General features: G+C 43.3%; 1 non-coding gene across 1 annotated transcript; it reads left to right on the top strand.

Annotated features, from left to right (window-relative positions):
• The first annotated feature begins 1076 nt into the window (after nucleotides 1–1076).
• On the top strand, nucleotides 1077–1149 carry TRNAG-CCC (transfer RNA glycine (anticodon CCC)). Its single transcript has one exon. It is a non-coding gene; the product is annotated as a tRNA-Gly (tRNA).
• Nucleotides 1150–6110: the final 4961 nt, after the last annotated feature.

Genomic DNA, 6110 nt, shown 5'->3' with positions numbered 1-6110 from the left:
ATGCAAACTAGTACAGCCACTATGGAAAACAGTGTGGAGATTTCTTTAAAAAACTGGAAATAGAACTGCCATATGACCCAGCAATCCCACTTCTGGGCATACACACTGAGGAAACCAGATCTGAAAGAGACACATGCACCCCAATGTTCATCGCAGCACTGTTTATAATAGCCAGGACATGGAAGCAACCTAGATGCCCATCAGCAGATGAATGGATAAGGAAGCTGTGGTACATATACACCATGGAATATTACTCAGCCGTTAAAAAGAATTCATTTGAATCAGTCCTAATGAGATGGATGAAACTGGAGCCCATTATACAGAGTGAAGTAAGCCAGAAAGATAAAGAACATTACAACATACTAACACATATATATGGAATCTAGAAAGATGGTAACGATAACCCTATATGCAAAACAGAAAAAGAGACACAGAAGTACAGAACAGACTTTTGAACTCTGTGGGAGAAGGTGAGGGTGGGATGTTTCAAAAGAACAGCATGTATATTATCTATGGTGAAACAGATCACCAGCCCAGGTGGGATGCATGAGACAAGTGCTCCGGCCTGGTGCACTGGGAAGACCCAGAGGAATCGGGTGGAGAGGGAGGTGGGAGGGGGGATCGGGATGGGGAATACGTGTAAATCTATGGCTGATTCATATCAATGTATGACAAAACCCACTGAAATGTTGTGAAGTAATTAGCCTCCAACTAATTTAAAAAAAAAAAAAGAAGCTGTGATGTGCCACACACACATGTAGGCACTGGACAATACACAGTGAACAAAACAGGCAAAAATCCTCTCTCATAGAGTATACATTTTATGTGGGTAGGCAGACAAAGGTACAAATCAACAAGATGATTAGAGATGGTGATCAGTGTTGTGAAGGAAATAAGCAGGGGTAAATGAGCCTCAGTGTCCTCATTTGTAAAATGGGGCCAGTATTAATACCTACTTCTCTGGATCATTGTAAATCCTTGATTCATGGAAAGTCTTCAACAAATATAGACTTTCATGATTATTTCTCCTTCCTTCTTCCATGGAAATAAAACAAGAAAGTGGCTTCCTGGAGACTTCCCTGGTAGTCCAGTGGCTAAGACTCTGCACTCCCAATGCAGAGGGCCCAGGTTTGACCCCTGGTCAGGGAACTAGATCTCACAAGCCACAACTAAAAGATCCTGAATGCCACAATGAAGCTTGAAGACCCTGAATGCTACAACTAAGACCCAGCACAGCCAAGTAAATAAATCAATCAAAGAAAGTGGCTTCCTTGTGTGATTTGTAAGAGTGGAGGAAAGAAAACTACAGGAGGAAAGAGGCCTCTTTCCTAAGCAGATATGTGGTAAGCAGGTCCATGCCACCTGATTATTTTGCTGATCAATACTTGGGAGCCAGGAATTTGAAATATTACAAACAAAAAAGAACTTGTCATTACACCATTTCAGCACATCCCTCACACATGAAGATATCCACTGAAAAGCCAGCCTCAGTTGAATGATTCTGGCCTTAGGATGTCCCTTCCTCTCTCCCTCCTAGTCATTGCCCAGGGTGACCTGATCCAGGGATGGAGCTGGTCTGGATGCATGGAACCCAGCAAACCTCTGCTACTCTTCCTCCCACCTCCCCCACCCAAATGCAGCCACTTATCCAGCAGTCACTCCCCACCCCAGTGCTGATCCCAACAGCAGGGTCTCCAGCCTGTTTCCTCTTCTCCAATGTCTTCCTGGCACCTGAGTCAACATGAAACTCATGGACAGAGCACACTCCCATCTAGATGCAGCAGACATTAGCAAATGGGGCTGGAGTTCCACTTTTCTTTCTAAGCCATCATACAAGAAACTATTTCAAGGACCCATTCTGTGCTAGGAGTGCCTCCCACCCGCTTCAATAACTCACTCAGACATCACCCTAATAGCTCTGTCTCTCTAGTGGACAAATAGCTGGCCTCCAATTACCCAGACCTATTTGCTGCAGCAATGCGTGGATGTTCAAGTGATGGTCGGTGATCAAATGGCTAATTCACAATAATGATGGGGCAGGGCATCTCCTCTTTTTGTTGCAGGCTTTGCTTCCCATGTACTATATTTTACAGCCCTTTCTGAGAGCTTTTAAAAAAGACCTTCTTTAGAAGGGCATGTACCCGTTGTTCTGTGATGGCTGGAACTGGCTTTGTCTGCCTTGGCATAGGGTTTTCCTCTGAGCTGCTTGTGACCTGAGCTCCCCCAGGCCTTGCCAGCCTGCATATATTCAAGGCCATATTATGAGTCATCTCCCAAGTTTTACCAGCTCTTGCGTTTATCTCTCACACAGAAATTAGCCTCTAACAAAAGACCCCTGAATAATATTCGAGTGCATAAGGAGTAGGTGCTTCCTGCTGCAAGCTGCTGCCACTGTTCCCCCTCCCGCCGGCAATTTATTCCTTAGTACCTGTGCTAAGGAACTCTGTCTGCTGGGCAGCAAACACTGAAGAACTGAGGCCCTTGGGACACCAAAGCCACCATGTTATGGGTGGAGGACAAGCCCTCCTCACTTTGTGATACCCTTTCTTAGAGGAACAACCAATAAGGTTTATGGATAGATGTCTTATCAAGGCTTTTTTTTTTAATTTAGAGGTCCCCTTCCCTTCTCTTCCACCTTCTTTTTCTGAAAAGATTCTGAGATAATTTGAAAGGCAACTGGACCTGGAGATGCACACGTCTGCATTCAGAATTTTCCACTTTGCTCCCAAGACTAAGGATTCCTCACTAGACCCAGCTCACTGTGTTTGGTTTTTGCTTCCCTCAGAGTAATATACATAAATCAAACTTCAATCCTGTGTATTCTCTCCAACACACCAGCATCACCTATGTGCTCCTTGATCCTCCTCCCTACAAGGGCTAAAAGAGAAGAGAGAAAGAGGGTGAGTGCAGAGGTAGGGATGCCCAAGTGGCCTTATGTCAGATTGGCACTAGGGGTGAAAGTCCTTCAAATGCCATATACTTATGTCAACATCAAAGGGCCAAGAGGAACATGCAATGGCAGTTTCTGATCAGAAGCAAACGATTTTCCATATCCTTATAAGAGAAGTTCAAGGAAATTCCTTGGCAGTCCAGCAATTGGGACTATGCATTTCCTCAGCAGGGGGCATGGGTTCTATCCCCAGACAGGAAACTAGGATCCCACAAGCTGCACGGTGCAGCCAAAAAAAAAGGGGGGGGGGGGCAGAAGTTAAAGTAGAAGCAGGATGATATCAAATGAAGGACTGTGTAGACTGTCTCAGGAGGGGATGGGGGTGAGACAGTTATTAGATGGCCTTCAAGGCCTGTTATAATCCTGAGGATGAAGAAATTGCTTAGAACACTGTGAAAGTGTTAGTCTCTCAGTTGTGTCTAACTCTTTGCGACCCCATAGACTGTAGCCCACCAGGCTCCTCTGTCCATAGGATTCTCTAGAGAAGAATACTGGAGTGGGTTGCCATGTCCTTCTCCAGGGGATCTTCCCCACCCAGGGATCAAACCTGATCTCTTACATCTCCTGTATTGGCAGGCGGTTTCTTTACCACTAGGTGGGTTCTTAATACCTATAAGAATCATTCTATAAGAACACTGTAGTCTTCCCCAAAATGTGTGAGGCAAACCACCAGTGAGATGTGAGGTGATTGTTAATCATGCCCAGATGAACATTCATAATTAACAGTTACAGGTTAGTTATTATACTTTCATTTTATTTAGGGTATTGATACTGGATTTCAATTTATGATAGTGTTACGAAGTTTCCTTTTAATGAAAATTAGTTTAAATATAAAAAACAAGTTGATTCAAAAATATGAAGGAAATAATAGTATAGACAGTACAGTCTCAAAAAGGCCAAGCTGCCCTTCTGTGCTGTGAACAGACTAGGGTGGGTCACTGAGCAATAAATCCTCCCAGGGCCACCCCCCAAAACACATGGGGACAGCTCTTTCCTTAGAAGAGTCTGCAAGACATCTGCAGGGAAACAAACTCCTTACAGCTCACTGTCCAAAAGCCACTCGGCCAAACACCAATGCCACTTCTAGTTCAATTTGTCTTTCACTTGAATCTGCATCATTTCTCACACTTAAATGGCTGGGGAAGGCCCTGGTGGTCCTGTCAGATTCCCAAATTTGGATTCTTTGCTCCCATGTGAATATGCATGGGGCTTCTAAGCAAGTCTGCTTTGGGGTTTTTCTCCTATTAAATATTCCACAAGCAGTGGCTTTCTATGGAATCCTGTAGTTTCTGTTTATGAGAGTAAGTTGATTTTAGGCTAAAAATGTCAAGAGCCTTAACTAATTTGGGTTTCCTGTCAGGAAAAGAGGTTTAGAGTAGACTGAAGTGTAGTCATCAGTCCTCCCTCAGTATCCGTGGAGGGTTAGCCTTAGAACCCTCCAGGTACCAAAATCCATGGATGCTCAAATCCCTTATGTAAAATGGTGTAGTATTTGCCTATAACCTACACACATCCTTCTGTATACTTTTCTTTTTTGGGGGGGCTGCACCACCTGGCTTGCAGGACTTAGTTCCCCAACCAGGGATCGAACCCACAATCCCTGCAGTGGAAGTGCAGAGTCACAACCAGAGGATGGCCAGGGAAGTTCCTCCTGCATACTTGAAATCAGCTCTAGATTACTAATAATACCTAATACAATGTATAGTTGTAAATACAATGTAAATAGTTACTAGCCCCAACGAATTGAAATTCTACTTTTTGGAACTTTCTAGACTTTTTTTTTAGCAAATAGTTTCCATCCACCATTTGTTGAATCCAGAGATGTGGAACATGCCAATTCAGAGGGCCAACTCTAGGAGGGATTTTCAAGACATATACCAAGGAGAAAATTTAGCAGATTCGGCAAAACCATACCCTGGAACTCCACAGGCAGCAATGTGACTCTAAATTGCCCTTTGAAAATGGGGCAAGAAATCAGGGTCTCCAAAGCTTAAATGTACTTTTCCAAATTATCTAAAGAGGGCCAAACTCTCCAGTCCTAACCCCAGCACCCCAAACCTGCCATCAGTACACAAGGCTAGTTTGCCCGTGTTAAGAGCAGCTCACTCCCTCTCTGGCTCCAATCCGCACTTGCTCCATATTACCTGTCTACTCTTCTCACACAAAATGAACTCTCTCCAGGAGAAACAGCAGGGCTTAGGACTCTGGCTCTGCATTGTTCAGCTACCAGTAGATTAAGCTTTAAGAGAGAGATCCTATCTGTTTATGACTTCCTAAAGGATCTAAGCCTGGAGTCTCTCACCATTTATTCATTTAATCAACAAACATATAATGAATTTCTATCATGTGTCAGCACTGCTGAGACAGCAATGGAAAACAACAATGTAATCTAAAAACTCACGGAGCTGAGGGTCTTATGGGAGATATAGACAAGGAAATGAGGGATTACAACGCATGACGTGAAAGAGCAAGTGCTGTGAGAGCATAAAGGAGGGCATCTCACCCATTCCAAGAGGGTCTGAGAAAGGACCATGTGAAATAATAGAAATACATACATTGGTCTCTGTGTGCCATGCCCCCTCCCCCAGGTTGTTGGCACAGAGCTCCTAAAACCATGCAATTCCTAAGCCATAAGAGCACTAGGAGTTTGTTAGCCATCTGTATGTCTTCTTTGGAGAAATGTCTGTTTAGTTCTTTGCCCCATTTTTTGATTGGGTCATTTATTTTTCTGGAATTGAGCTGCAGGAGTTGCTTGTATATTTTTGAGATTAATCCTTTGTCTGTTGCTTCGTTTGCTATTATTTTCTCCCAATCTGAGGGCTGTCTTTTCACCTTGCTTATAGTTTCCTTTGTTGTGCAAAAGCTTTTAAGTTTAATTAGGTCCCACTTGTTTATTTTTGCTTTTATTTCCAATATTCTGGGAGGTGGGTCATAGAGGATCCTGCTGTAGTTTATGTCAGAGAGTGTTTTGCCTATGTTCTCCTCTAGGAGTTTTATAGTTTCTGGTCTCACATTTAGATCTTTTATCCATTTTGAGTTTATTTTTGTGTATAGTGTTAGAAAGTATTCTAGTTTCATTCTTTTACAAGTGGTTGACCAGTTTTCCCAGCACCACTTGGATGCTCAACATCACTCATTATCAGAGAAATGCAAATCAAAA

This window comes from Dama dama, chromosome X (assembly GCF_033118175.1).
Source record: "Dama dama isolate Ldn47 chromosome X, ASM3311817v1, whole genome shotgun sequence".
NCBI classification, from domain to species: domain Eukaryota; kingdom Metazoa; phylum Chordata; class Mammalia; order Artiodactyla; family Cervidae; genus Dama; species Dama dama.
The sequence above is the reverse complement of the archived record's forward strand: the minus strand, read 5'-3'. Positions and strand labels throughout refer to the sequence as shown.